At 34.1% G+C, this 16,706-nt stretch overlaps 1 long non-coding RNA gene across 1 annotated transcript; it reads left to right on the top strand.

The window, feature by feature from the left end:
* The first annotated feature begins 240 nt into the window (after positions 1-240).
* LOC127737891 (uncharacterized) lies at positions 241-15,075 on the top strand. The gene is made up of 2 exons (XR_007999846.1): positions 241-430; positions 13,655-15,075. It is a non-coding gene; the product is annotated as an uncharacterized LOC127737891 (long non-coding RNA).
* The last annotated feature ends 1,631 nt before the right edge of the window (positions 15,076-16,706 follow it).

Genomic DNA, 16,706 nt, shown 5'->3' with positions numbered 1-16,706 from the left:
GGAAGCCAGTAGCTTCTTGTCTTTTGATCAGTAATTCTCTGTCAAAAGTCATGATAGGAAACTGGGAGTCATTTTAATCCATATGCTACAAATTTTTCATGTATTAATGAATGTTCTATCTTTTTATCAACCATTAAATGCTTATCTGAAATACACAGCATGTAGCCTGTTCATAATAATATGGTATAATTTCGCGTCATTTGTCAATGACAGTGACGTCATGACAATTCACAACAAATCATTACTGTACACATGATTCAGTATGGAGAGCGATAATTTAGTCGAATCTTCACAAAAAATAGTGTCGACTCTTATGGACAGAAAATTAACACAATTAGAGGAAAAAGCAGCTGCTTTAGAAAAAGATTTTGAAAGCATATTGAAGAGAACTGGTGAGATTGAGCTGTGGGCGAAGCAATATGAAATAAAGGTAAGCACACATATTTTCTTTTGTCTTATGCAACAATTAAATTGCAATACGATATTTTCGTCGTCCGTGAGAAAGAGGATGAATTCGATAAGTATTTGTTTCACACTATTTTGATTGTATTCAGATTTAAAGGTTGGATGGCAAGGGTTTTTAAAAGTTCGTTTTTAAGGTTCGTAACACTATAACCTTTCGCGATTTTCGACCCTATCCTGATAAGTTATTCAATTAAACCTCATAGACTTGCCTCTGTTAAAAAAATGTTAAATAACCCTTACTTAGAGACAAATGTTGCTTTTATTTTCATCCTAAAATCACTTTAAATGGGCATTTCCTTTCAGCAAAATGCAGATCCTCCGCTAAAACCCGATTCTAAAGTTTCATAATATTGAAAGAATTGCAAATTTGCATCATGTAAGCAATACTCATTTTCAGAAAAACCCCACCAATAGAGCTATCCTCCCATAGCATTGATTTTTCTTTAAAGTATTATGATTTTTCTAATATAAATCCTCTGCTGTAGGAATGAAAATAAAAAAGGTTAAGTAGGGCTGCACAGCATTCAACCAAAACATATATACAGGTTAATGTATAGTAAAAACTAATTTCATGAATTCAGGTTGAAAGATATATATAATATATACTGTAGTCACAAGTGTGAATGTTTTGATCACAAAAAGTCCTGATCTAATCACGATTAGTTCAGCAACGAGGAAAAATTGCGAAAAGTCCGTCCCCATTCCGCACCATGGTCACAGGAATAAGAAATTTAATCAATATTATACATCACAATGATAACAGGAATTACCAAAGCTACGACACAGTAGACCACAATCAAAACATCATTTACTTTAGGTTTTATTCTAATATGACGTTCTTCTTTCGCTTTGGAAACAAAGCCATGCTCTAGACTATTTTCATATTACCGACTTTTGACTCCGGATTACTAGTATATAATTTGTCGACTGGTTACCTTGGACATCATGGTACCAAGTCAGGTAAGAGCAAGCTAAAGAAGTAAAACCAAGCTTTCAATCGGTACAATTTTGGGGGAAAATTACCTGGTTAATATTTTTTTTTCACTACAAAATCATCGGAAAAAAGTAAACTTTCCCCTCAAATTACACCGATTACATGTTTGATTTTACTTATTTTGGCTGCTCTTACTTGACCGAGTACCATGATGTCCAAGGTAACCAGTCGACAAATTATATAATCCGGAGTCAAAAGTCGGTAATATGAAAATAGTTTATTACAATAAAATATGGGCTGCACGTGATTGAAATTGCAACGTCAATTGTATTTTGAACAACGCCGGAATTGGAAATGGATCTTTTTGTTGGTGTTGCTCGCTTGGAAATTAACTAAAATCATTCTAAAAGTAAGTTTACATATACATGCATATGTTAATTTTTTTTTAAGTGGAACTGTTTATTTTCTATAACGTTTTTGGTTCATCAAATCAAAATGTCTGCCTTTCGAACGTGTATTATAGGTCCGCTTCGAAGTACAAAAGTTATAATTTTTCCTATCAGAATCGAAATAATTCTATCTCGGTAACGCTCGGTATAAAGATATTGACAAATATAATGCCTACCCATGTTAAAATGAGCATAAAGTATGGCATGAAAGAATTATTTCTTAAACAAGTTTACTCCTTTCTTGCATATTTAGACCGTAACTTGAACAATAAAACAAAAGATGTCATATAGTTTGGAAAGCAAGAACAAAATATGCTCGCTACTACATGAAGAGCTTAGGTAGCCATAAATATTGATATAGTACTGCTAATTGAAAAAGAGAAATAACGTACCTAACATGTACGATGAAGCCGCATATAATTTAATTGGCATCGTTAGTATTTCAATTTGAGAGAAGCCAATTAGTATTGAAAATCGTCGGTTCATTGGAAGACAGAATCATTTAAATTAGATTACTAAGTATATATTGTCAAGAACTGTATGTAAATACTGATAGCTAGACAAATGTTTTAATGGTTTAGACCATCCCATGCGATGTTGAACTACATACCATGCATCTCTCTGAAATCATGTTAACCTCGCTCGACATCACGCTCTGTTTATAAAAGCTTATATTATTAATCGAATATTTTTAAGGATTTGTGATTCGTTAAAATTTGATCACTTGTACATTAGTATTTCCACGCCAATACTGTTGTATTCAGCTTTTCGTAGGTAAAAAAAACCAGCATATTGCACAGGGCATACATCATGTTACTAAAATACATTCTAGAAATCCATAATTTTACATTGTTCATGCAATAGTTGTTGATTAATAATATAATAATTGTAGCCTTTGGTTGGTCAATACGATGTTATATCGACCTAGAGAAGCATATCGACCTCGGACTTCGTCCTTAGTCCATATGCTTCTCTTATGTCGATATTATCAGATTATTACATGGCATTTTTCAAATCGGATGTATTATCAGCCCAAGAGTCGAAGGCTCGAGGACTGATAATACATCCGATATAAAAATGACATGTTATGATCATGTAATCATATGCTTGAACAATGGAGAAAAATAACAGTTTGATATATTGATCCTTTTAAGTGGTTCTCAAGTAGAAGTTCAAAAAGTTAAAAGCGGTCGACGGACGCCAAATTTAATACATCCGATATGAAATCATTCTACCATATGCATCAACAGAGGAGAAAAACAACAGTATAATATATTTTTATATTGACGATAAAAAAAAATCAACAAAACATAATGAACACTGTTTGGAAAAGTCAACATTGATGGTGGATATTGCAGAAGAAATACAGACAAGAACTATTCTTAAAACTTTGAAAAATGCATTTATTGTATCATTTGTTTTGCATCTTACCAAATATATTTTCCTGTTTCCTTATATTTGTTTTGTACCCTACTTTGTTATGCTTTTCACTGAAAACGTACCATTGAGGTGTATTTTCCGGAATTTGCCGAGTGACGTCGAAATGCCATGCGATAACATTACGGAAAGGCATGCGATAAAAACCGGAAGCAGTTGATAAATTTTCATATCAGCCCGCTAAGCACCATTTTGGAAAATACGGTGTGTGACATTGAAAAAGCCATATCATATACACTTTATTATATACATATACCTCACGTAGATGATTTTTTTTATGTGACATGACGTCATACAGATAAGGAGGTTTGAAATGACGTCATACAGATTATAGGTTTGACATGAAGTTATACAGATTAGGGATTTGATAAAGCCTTTGCAACAGTGACGTCATACAGATAAAAGGTGTGATAAAGCCTTTGCAACCGTGCTGATATCGATATCATCACGGGTGGCTGATACAGCACGCTTGTCAATGATTGTATTACACATACACTATTTATCTGTATTTACCACTAAGTATATAATAAATGCTATTATCATACTGTAAAAATTATAAGTTATTTACTCTAAGTATATGATAAAACCTAGTATCGACGTCATACAAAGGCTATAATTATATAATATCGGTGGTATGATAAAGATTTTCTTAGATGAACAAATCTTCATGTCTCCCCTAGGCATGATAAAAAAATGTATATTGCTTCAAACATTAGTGAACCGTCCTTTACTGTGTTTATACGATTTTGGAATATGAATAACGTTTCCCTGGAGCCCGTATAACACGAAATAGAAAATATTGTTTCTTTCTCGGAAATTTGGTTGTCTTTAAAATTGATGATACCAATAATTTCAGGTATGTTAGCACCAACAAAGAACTTCTGTGAACGGTAGGATTATTTCAGGTTTGACGTAGAACGTATGTGAAAACCAATATTGACAAATTTAAAACATAAATACATATATACATGAATACACTTAGTTAATGTGGGGGACAAAAGTACACCTGTAGTTGGTGCGAATTTAATTCAGTGCAGCCTGATTTTCGTTTCTTTTTTTGCATATCAAATATTTATACTTTGATTTCCTTTTTTATGACTGAAATTAATTTATGCTTGACATTTATATCTTGTGCTACCAACTATAATTTGAAGTAGTGTTTACCACGTATTTAGTGCTGCTACTGTAGGTATTATTTCATTTGCCATGTCTTTTCATCGTGTGCTTATTGTATAATCAGTCTGATAGATTTTTTATGTAGCCCATATAGTCCAGTCATTCTATGGTTATACCTCAAACTAATTGCAACAGAAATGTTTTTTGCGGAATTCGTGAGAGATATAACGTATAAGAAACATATTAAAAATCGAGAAAAATCGAAATAGGGGAAAGTCGTCAATTTTGGCGAAAAAAAAATCAAGATTTTACTTCAAATATTATGGAAAGATATGGCGCCCGTAGATTGAGAATGACGATATGGGAGACAACTCGTAATGGTCAACTGCAGACGACGCATCTAGTGTCCATCCTTTTCATTCTGGTAAGTAAATATAAGACTTATATATAAAAGTTTTATATGTATTTAGCACTCTTAAGAGTAAAAGCTGTCATGCAAGGTATTTTTGGTGTTTTTGAAAGGCGTAAATACACGGGAGACGGCAAAAAGTAGTACAGGGCAGAAATGAGTTCATTTCGGTTTGCCGAGGTCTCTAAACCACAAATCACGTGTAAAACAGCTCAGCTTTTTATATTTGGACTAAATTATATACATTTCATATATAAATCGCCCCGTAAAAAACAAATTATAGTCTACTGCAAATCACGTGTAAAACAGCTCAGCTTTTTATATTTGGACTAAATTATATACATTTCATATATAAATCGCCCCGTAAAAAACAAATTATAGTCTACTGCCAGGAGTTGCTGACGAAAAAAAAAAGTATGGAACGCCGTTAGTGCCAAAAAGGTTACATTCCAACAAAATTGAATTCATGGAAAAAGGAAGTTGTACTGATAATAAAATTTAAAAATCGATACAGACAAATTGTTTTACCAAAATAAGATGAATATTTATTAATCAAATGATAGAGGGACATTAGAATTGTCCAGTTTTACAAAGCTACCATTATACAATTTAACTGAGCTACCATGCACCAAGCAGGGGAAAGGCACTCTATCAAACTTCATATTACATTTTGGGGCAATTTTTATTACTGTTGTTTTTCTGTGCATACATCAAGCAGGTATTTTACCCGAAAAGGAGGAGGGGCGCCACTTAATACTTGTATTAATGTCATATGTTTCTGTATAAGCGTTAACATGATAAAGTAATAAAAACACAATGAACTACGGCGGAAAGTACAAATAGAACCAGAATATCGACAAATAGAAACTATTAACAAACTGAAAAAAATAACTGTTGTAATCCTGAATCAAAATGAGTACAGACACTACATATGAATTATTTTATAGTATAAAAAAAGTCAACATAGATCTTTTTTAATATTGTATCCAAAACAAATCTTTTGATAAAATAATATGAAAGCAAAACCAAATTAATTGAATCTCGTCTTAACAGTTTTATCATTTTTTTAGGTAATGATGGATGCTTGTGTTTTCTGTCGGGTGTCTCTAAACAATGGTGAAGAAATAACACAACTAAGAGAAAAAGGATGTAACACAGTTAATAGGACCAGCCAAACCAGAAATGATACGATCGACACAACTCCAGGACAAAAAGTTCATCAGAAATGTCGACGTGATTACATAAACGCTAATTCAATCAAGAAGGACTTGCGAGACAAGAATTTATCGACAACCGAGCTAAGTCGTGACTTACGCTCTTCCACTCCTGTTTCCGAGTTCCAGAAGAACTGTTTATTTTGTGGAAATTATGCAAAATTTTCGGAGAGCAAAAGGGGAATCGACGTGTTTCCTGTCAGGACAACAGATTTTTCTAAGACCCTTAGAAACATCTGCAAAGAAAGAAATGATGAATGGTCCGAAAACGTTTTGAGGAGGCTAAACATTGCGCCATCCGATTTGCACGCTGCAGATGCAATATACCACCAAACATGTAGTGTTAATTTTAGAACTGGTAAGCAAATCCCCGTTTCGAAGCAAGCAAACAAAGAGGTCAAACGAACGACACCAGGACGACCAAAAGAAGATTTACCAGAGAAAGCTTTCCTGCAAATAGTTAGACAATTAGAAGAAACACAAGACGAACCTGCAACCGTAAGCGATCTTGTTCAGGCTATGGAAGAAATTTGCGGAGAGAAGGCGTATAGTGTGGTGCACATGAAAAAGAGACTGCAAACTCATTTTGGATCCGATATCATCATCACGGAAGTAAACGGAAAGTCGAATATAGTCACATTTAGGAGAACAGCATCATCTATACTGAACGAATTTTACAGAAGACCATCATCTAAAAGTCCAGAAGATGAAAAGCTGTCGATGATAGAAACAGCAGCTAAGCTAATAAAAGCAGATATTATGAGCCTTAAAGATTCAAAATCTATATATCCGTCTTCTGTTGATATAAACTCACAGCAAAACACTGCCTTTGTCCCAGATTCGTTACGAACATTTCTAAGTGCATTATTTAGTCAAAACGACTCTACTGTTAAAGTTGCATCTGTTGGTCAAGCTATAATTCAGGCAACCCGACCAAGAACACTTATTGCACCGCTACAAATTGCCCTCAGTGTACAAATGCATCATCACTTTGGATCAAGGTTTTTGTTGGACACTTTGAACACTCTTGGTTTTGCTTCTTCTTACACAGAGGTTCAAAGGTTTGAACTTAATGCTGCTGCTGCTTCTCATGACAGAACCGACACACAGTTTGGGAATGACACTTTCGTTCAGTATATAGCTGATAACGTAGACCATAACCTGCGCACTTTAGATGGTCATGGAACATTTCATGGTATGGGCATGATTGCAGCTGTAACTCCAGGATTTAGACTTGACAAAGCTGTCCCTAGGCTGTCTCCCACACTAAAGGAAGTCTCTGACTTAGCGAAGATTAACATAGATTATTATAAGATGCAATCTAAACAATCGTTACAGGCAGAGTTCGCAACCATGAATTATGAGCCAAATATGGTCGATACAACGTGGAAGTTAGACCTTCTGTCAAAAGTATGCTGGCCTTTGACATGCAACCAACCTAGTTGGTCAGCCATTATGCACAAAGTGATGGACGGTGATTATCCAGGAAAATCATCTGTTGTTTTTTTGCCAATGATAGACATGAATCCTAGTGATCTCACATGTATAAATTCAACACTTAACTTCATAAGCAAGCAAGCAAAGGCTCAACATTGTTCACCTATTTTGACATTTGATCAACCCCTCTATTGGAAGGCAATGAACATAATTAAAGATGAACCATTGGATAGTCCTTTAAAGTCAGTTATCTTGAGACTTGGAGGCTTTCATTTAGAAATGAGTTTTGTAGGCGGCATTGGTCACTTGATGGAAGGATCTGGAATTACTGAGCTACTTGAAACAGTGTATGCACCAAATGCAGTAACTCATATGACTAGTGGAAAGGCTATTGCACGAGCAGTAAGGGCACATTTCCTGATAGATACAGCTCTCACGTCAATAATCTTGTCACACATATACGGCATACCACTTCCAGATCAAATCGAAAATGAGAGTGGAACCAATGATAATAATCCGGCAAATTACATAAATACCGACATTACTGATATGAACGCTGAGGACCTTTCGGATGAGTTGCATGAAGCAGATTCGATGTTGGATGAACTACTGAAAGGGGACATATCCGTCGAAAAAGCTTGCGAAAATGTTTTATTAGATCAAATAAAATCTAGGATAGATAACTTTCGGGTGTCACACAAAAGTTTTCGTACTTCACAACTATGGTTCCAGTATATGGATATGATAGATATACTCCGTAGATTCATCAAAGCTGAAAGGACTGGTAACTGGGGTCTACATTTACAAACAGTCAAAGACATGCTTCCGTATCTTGCAGCTTCGGGACACAATCTGTATGTCAAATCATCACGAGTATACTTACAACAAATGCAGAACTTGAAAACAACACATCCTGACGTATTAGCTTTTCTACAATCAGGTTATCATGTTATAAGAAGGAGTGATAAATTCTGGGCAGGTCTTTCTTCTGATTTGGTCATAGAACAGGTTTTAATGAGAAGCTTAAAGACGACAGGCGGTATGACTCGGGGCAGAGGTATGTCAGAGGGTCAGCGAGCCCAATGGATTTTATCTATGCCAGACTGCGCGGAAATGAACAATGCTTTGCAAGAGTTTACTGGAGTCAATTATGGAACAAGTGACCAACATAAAGAAGGTGGGGATTCAAGGAGATCGAGAGACTGTCAAGATTTGAAAACATTTTTATCGTTTCTTATCAGCAGAAATCCTTTTGTAGAGGAACCCAGTTTGCGAAATATAGAAACAGGGGTCTCGGCGGACAAATTTGTCAATGTTGATAATTCGAAGGAATTAGGGATTAAAATTCTAAAGTCCATGGACGGACAGAAAATTGATGAATTTTCATTTAAAAGGAAAGAACAGGCCATTATCTTAAGTGCAAAATCGGCTATCAAAGTTGATGATGATGTCATTACTGTTGATTCACAGCTTCTCTTTCAGCGCTTTCTTGCTGCATCAAATGGCATATATGAAGATCAGTATGAAATATTCACCTATGAACTATGTAGTCATCCCAGTTCAATGTTTGATCCAAATGGGCTCATGCGAACAGCACAAAAGTCTAGTCTTGCAGATGCTATTTGGGGAAAGGGCGATTGTTGCGCATTTGAAATGAACGAAAACGACAAAACTCAGTATATTATTGATGGCGGCTCTCTTCTCCATCGTATACACTGGCAAAGCGGACTTTCTTTCGGTGAAATTTGCCAGAGGTACGTTGACAGCGTAGAACGGAAATACAGTAGTGCTATAGTTGTATTTGATGGATATGCCTCGGGTCCAGATACTAAAGATGCCACTCACCAGCGACGCACCAAAGGAATCATAGGCACAAAAGTTTCATTCACGGATAGAACTCCTTTCAAATCTAAAAAAGAAATATTTCTAGCAAACATCGAAAACAAGCAAAACTTCATTAATCTCTTGAGTGCAAAGATGGTAGAAAAGGGAATTGAAACTAAACACTCAGATGCCGATGCTGATGTATTGATAGCCCTTACTGCAATCGAGTCATCGAAAACAAAACCAACTGTTTTGCTAGGAGAGGACACTGATCTTCTGGTACTCCTTCTTTATCATGCGGACGTTACATCAAATTCGCTGATATTCAAATCTGGCAATGTGTCAAAACTCAACACAAATATTAAAATATGGGATATTTTGAAGACCAAATCGCTTCTTGGTGAGGAGCTATGTACACTGTTACCTTTAATTCATGCTATCAGTGGTTGTGACACAACTTCAAGAATGTTCGGTGTCAGTAAAGCAGCGACCTTAAAGAAATTCGGAGAACAAGACTTTGTAAAGGCTCAGGCACAGTTATTATGCAATGCAAACACAAAGGATGATGTAATTTCTGCTGGTGAAAACATTATTTCCTCTCTATATAATGGTGCTCCGTATGAAGGACTGAACGTTCTTCGCTACAGAAAGTTTGCTGCAAGAGTATTGACAAACAAAACGTGCGTTCAAATTCATACTTTGCCGCCAACATCAAATGCGGCTTCATTTCATAGCCAGAGGGCTTATCTTCAAATGAAAATGTGGATGGACAAGGACAATTTAAATCCATGTGAATGGGGTTGGAAAGTCGCTAATGGAAACCTTGTTCCAGTTAAGTGTACGATGGACGCAGCTCCCTCTAAATTACTCAACATTATTCGATGCAATTGTAAGACAAACTGTGACACTAAAAGATGTACTTGTAGAAAAAACGGACTTGAATGTTCAGTAGCATGTGGCGAATGTAAAGGAACTGGTTGTACAAATTCGAACAAAACAGTTGACATGGACGATTAAGTGACAATTAACTTCAAAAGATCTATGTAGAATACACAAAAAAACGTAATTAGCATAGTTAAGGGGTTTGGGTAAAAACTACTACATGTTTTTGTTATCCTATAACGTAATTATTTTGGTTTCAAGAAAAAGTATCATACCGGTCAATCGGTTTTTATTGTTGTTATAAGATCTATTGACTTGACGAATTTATCATTATTTGATCTCCCTCAATATTTAACATATACAAAGTAAATTTGAAGACTCATAATCTTATTTGAATTTGGTTTTTTTAAGAAAACATAAATTCCCAGTTTTTATCGATTTTTTGCTAAAAATCCAACATTTTCACCCAAAATTTTCAACTTCCTGTACTTTGAAGTTCATCATATTTTCAAAAATTCATTGTTGTAATAAGATCTATTGACTTGATTAAAAATTATGTACGTTGCTATTTTAGTTTTTTAATAACGGCAAATTTCCAGTTTTCAGCGATTTTTCAACAAAATCCAAGGTTTTCACCCAAAATTAACAATTTCCCTTCATCCAAACTTTCTCGATTTTTCATATGTTCAACAGTAACCCAAAATCAGCTAGGAAAACTAGAAGAACATTCTGTTGCAATTAGTTTGAGGTTTGGTCATATTTTGGCTAGAATGACTGGACTAATATGCTTTTTTTGTAATGTGTTTTGGTTAAGAGTACCTACACAAATCATTCCAACAAATTAACACTTAGCTGACATTTACTTTATACCGTGCTATTTGAAAAAAAAAAAATAATAAAAATATATTAGCTTATTTTCAAGCAACAGGAAGTGACATATTTTGTAAAGATTATACAGGGACAAAGCATTATTATGCGAATAAAAAGATCTAAATTAGAAGAACAGAATTTCGATAAAATATAATAAGACAGCTACAACAAAATGCTTCTGGAAAATAAAAATATAAAATTATACCTCACGTAGATGTTTTTTTATGTGACATGACGTCATACAGGTAAGGAGGTTTGAAATGACGTCATACAGATTATAGGTTTGACATGACGTCATACAGATTAGGGATTTGATAAAGCCTTTGCATAATGTATAATATATCTTTTGTATAATTATACTTGTTTTCTTGTCATTATAAGAAATAGAAAAAATACTTTACATTCCTTTATAAAATTAGATTTTGAGTTATCTCCCCTTATAAGGCCCAGTTTAAACGTGTTTGTGAAAAATAATCTCAGTTTGTAAAACAATTTGTAACGATGAGATGAAATCAGATAAATTTCCTCATTTGAATGAAAAGACTTACCAATAAATGGCTATTCTGACTAAAACTTTGCTTATTTCAATGAAAATGTAAGTCGATTGTTTTATGTTATTGTACAGTCAAAGATGACGGAAGGCTCCAATAAGTACTTACTTAACTCCTATCATCAGGTATTTTAAAGAAGATTTCAAAGATTCTGTGTACAGTCGACCTATTCATGAATTCAATGTGTAGCTTGATAATAATGTTACCAAATCATTGTTCTTGCCAATGCTTATTAACAGCAACATATGAACGTGGTTCTTGTCTGTAACAATCTAAACATTATTGTTCTTACCATCACTTAGTAACAATCACATACGGACGTGGTTCTTGTCTGTAACAATCTAAACATTATTGTTCTTACCATCACTTAGTAACAATCACATACGGACGTGGTTCTTGTCTGTAACAATCTAAACATTATTGTTCTTACCATCACTTAGTAACAATCACACACGGACGTGATTCTTAGCTGTTAAAACTTATAAACATTGTTGTTCTAACCATCACTTAGTGACAATCACATACGGACGTGGTTCTTGGCTGTTACAATTTGAACATTACTGATCTCACCACCATTTAGTAACAATCACATACGGACGTGGTTCTTGGCTGTAACAATCTAAACATTATTGTTCTTATCATCACATAGTATTAATCACATATGGACCTTGTTCTTGACTGTAACAATCTAAACATTATTGTTTTTACCATCACTTAGTAACAATCACATACGGACGTGGTTCTTGTCTGTAACAATCTAAACACTATTGTTTTTACCATCGCTTAGTAACAATCACATACGGACGTGATTTTTGGCTGTAACAATCTAAACATTATTGTTCTTACCATCACTTAGTAACAATCACATACGGACGTGGTTCTTGGCTGTAACAATCTAAACATTATTGTTCTTACCATCACTTAGTAACAATCACATACAGACGTGATTCTTTGGCTGTAATAATCTAAACATCATTGTTCTTACCATCACGTAGTAACAATCACATACGGACGTGGTTCTTGGATGTTACCATCTAATTTAAACATTATTGTTCCCAACCATCGCTTAGCTACAATCACATACGGACGTGGTTCTTGGCTGTTACAATCTAAACATTATTGTTCTGACCATCACTTAGTAACAATCACATACGGACGTGGTTCTTTGGCTTTTACAATCTAAACACTATTGTTCTAACTATCACTTAGTTACAATCACATACGGACGTGGTTCTTAGTTGTAACAATCTAAACATTATTGTTCTTACCATCACTTAGTTACAATCACATACGGACGTGGTTCTTGCCATGGCTGTTACAATCTTGATACTATTGTTCTAACCATCACTTAGTAACAATCACATACGGACGTGGTTCTTGGTTGTAACAATCTAAACATTATTGTTCTTACCATCACTTAGTAACAATCACATACGGACGTGGTTCTTGTCTGTAACAATCTAAACACTATTGTTCTTACCATCGCTTAGTAACAATCACATACGGACGTGGTTTTTGGCTGTAACAATCTAAACATTATTGTTCTTACCATCACTTAGTAACAATCACATACGGACGTGGTTCTTGGCTGTAACAATCTAAACATTATTGTTCTTACCATCACTTAGTAACAATCACATACGGATGTGGTTCTTGGCTGTTACAATCTAAACATTATTGTTCTTACCATCACTTTGTAACAATCACATACAGACGTGATTCTTTGGCTGTAATAATCTAAACATCATTGTTCTTACCATCACGTAGTAACAATCACATACGGACGTGGTTCTTTGGTTGTAACAATTCAAACATTATTGTTCTTACCATCACTTAGTATCAATCACATACGGACGTCGTTCTTGGCTGTAACAATCTTAACATTATTGTTCTTACCACCACTTAGTAACAATCACATACGGACGTGTTTCTTGTTTAATAAAGTGAATAACAATAAGTAAAAGCGCCTTGTCCAGAGACTTATTGATCGCATCCAACCAGTGTATTTCGATGTTCCCCTGTCCAACATGGTGACGAAATATACAGTTCTTAAATCTATTTTTCAGGTTAAAGAAGAAAAAAGACTGATTGGTCTGTTGCATACTATGGTAAGACCAGGCGACAGACGTGCAACAAGTCTAATGAATCATGTATCGGTCTTTTTTGACGAGATTTTAACGAGACTAGAAAACAACGGAGTTCGATATAATAACATAAAATTCCTGTATAGAGACTTAAAAAAATCAGAAGTAAGTGCAGCATTGGACACAGTTCTAATTGACATGAATTTTACATCAGACGAAGTAAAAGATGTAAGACTTATTATCGAACTTGTACATTCAAGGGTGAGACGAAAAACGAAATTAATGGGAGCATACGAACTACAGTGTGTAGAGAACGACGCATCTTTTATACAACAGGAAATCAAAGTGTTCTTGCAAGTTAGAGACGAAATAGACGAACCGATGAGAAAGGTACTGAAAAAAATAGTAGCCTCGTGTTATGCTGAAAGCCAAGAGGCCAAAGGGGACCAAAACAACAATACTTAATCATAAGATAGTTCGCGATGTTGAAATGATATTTGAAAATGTTATATATATATATATTTATGTATATCTAAATTTAGTTTTATATTCCAAAACATGTGTCCAAATGAAAGTTTAATTATGTATTGGTACCTAAGTGAGGGTCTGTTGGGGTTGGATATGCTATTCCATCTTACTATCTCATAATGTACAATGTTGTTACCCTACAAAAATACAACAACTGCTAAAATAAATGGAATGCTTCTCAAATGTTTTAAACATTTTTAATGTATTTAAAACTTCTAGCGTACATTCAGATTTAATTATACCAATTTCAGCATTGACGAAGATTGCGCCACTCTAGCAGTCTTTCAGCTTCTCCCTACAAATAATTTCATATAATTTATCAACACGACCTAAGCTACTTTATTTTTTTTATCTAATGGAATAAGTACTGCCAATAATTTTCCGGAAATTTTCGGATGTGTTCCAATGTGGTTTAAAATTAGCCTTATCAAAAAACAAGAATAAAAACACCTCAAAAGTTATTAAACTTTAGCATCTGTACTTATTCATGCACATAGACACAACTATTGATACAAATCTATATTCTTATATATAAAACTTAAGAAAATGCATATTAAATTCATTCTGAAAACACAGCATTTCATATGACAGGGGAAAATAGGAAAAGGGAACGTTACGTATTATAAAAAGGCTTGTAAAAGTTGATTTGTTTATTCCATCAAACTTTTACATATCAAAACTTCTTAAGTATTGATTGTTTCACTATTTTATGTGAAAATTTACTATTGTTGATATATATAAGAAATGTAATATACTTTGACAGACGGTAAGATTGAAAAAAATGTTACATACATTTAAAAATTCTCCAATTCACTAAATTTATATGCTCACATGATATTAAAGTTTGACGTCAAATAAAAGCTGATGCATCACTCTTTCATCTGATACCATTTTTTTATGATATCTTCATTCGGGAATTTATTATAAGGGATCCCGTGTTTGAAAATCAAAAAGAAAAAAATCGAAAGTCACACTTTAACGTGATTTTACAAAAAACTGCACCGTGGGAAAACTCTACGACAGGGCTAAAATGAAAGTATAATGTTTACTCTATCTTCATGTGGATTTTCAGCCATGAGGTATTTCGGTCCATTAAACTCTTTAAATAAGATACTTTTCCCGATTTGTCACTCCCCTATAATCCATATATCAAATATTGTTGACCAATCACACATCATCCTAAAAAAACAAACCTGGCCACTGAAGCCAGTGAAGGACAGACAATTAGTGTAAAAGTCAAGCGAAATTGTCTAGTTGAAATTTATGTTTCACGGTAAATAAAATGTTTACATACATTCTTTAGTAATTCAAGGTAAAAGTGACAATAAAATTGTGGTTTTATGCAAATTATGAAAGCCTTCGACGACGTCGCTTGAAGTGTAAAGCTTTTGGAAAAAAATATTAGAGAATATCTTTTCTATGGGTGGGATGGGGTGTGTACCTCCATGGAAGAAGATGAATTTTATTTAGACAAATCCTGGGGTTTGGAAATAATGACTGGTAAAAATGTCTATTCTGGAGACAAAAGTCATACAACAAGCTTAGCAATTAAGGTATGTCGAGTCATTTGAGCGTTCTGATATTGTTTTTATCAAGCAGTCCATCCAGTGGTGAGTTTACTCTTCATAAATAACTTCAATGACAAGCCGCTTCAACATTCAGCATGCATTGTTAACTACTTGATGAAATCAAAAATAATTTGCTTCTGATGCTTCAAAATTAGCCTTGAGGTATTTCGGTCCATTAATTTTTCAAATTTACCTTATTTGTCACTGTATTAGTTGTGAAGAGTTCGTGTCCGCTTTACATTATATCATTTTGCTTGACCGTAACAGCAACAACATAAGAAAAACTGTAGAGATCAGTTGGAAACTAAGGTTTCAACTTCCTCTGGCAAAGTTGATCTTAGATTGATTTGGCTATTATTTTTAGGGTCCTTTTTGGTAAAATTGCTTTTCAACTGTTTTGGTTCTTACACATTCCTCGCTTTCAAATATTAGGCTTTGAACGTTCCCGATAAAGGTTAATCCTGAAAAGCGCTTCGGATGCATAAAATTTATAAAGTGTTGTTTTCATTTTTTGGAAAAGTCTTCACTCATCAGATTGCATGAAGAACAAAAAAATCAACTTACATAAAGACACGAAGTGCCAATCTAAAGAGATTAATAATCAGTGCAGTCTTTCAGTGAATATTATTTTGACTACAAATTTTCTATTTTATTTTCAAACTGAACCGATCCAGTATTAAATAGCTATTCAAATACAGATATGATAAATAATATTGCTTTTATGAAGAAAAAAAATGTGCTTGAATATTTACTGTCGATTTCAGGTAAAATTATCATGATTTTGACTTTCAGGAACTATGTGAAAAAGAACGTTTTTATGTCATGATTTTTTTCAGAGTTTAGAAATTATTAATACTAAGTTACTTTTTAAAAAGTGACAAATACAATTGATGCTTTTTGCCTGGTAAATATTACGAAAATACCTATATGGAATGATT

Source organism: Mytilus californianus, unplaced genomic scaffold, assembly GCF_021869535.1.
Source record: "Mytilus californianus isolate M0D057914Y unplaced genomic scaffold, xbMytCali1.0.p SCAF_4, whole genome shotgun sequence".
NCBI classification, from domain to species: domain Eukaryota; kingdom Metazoa; phylum Mollusca; class Bivalvia; order Mytilida; family Mytilidae; genus Mytilus; species Mytilus californianus.
This window is presented reverse-complemented; position numbering and strand designations above follow the sequence as displayed.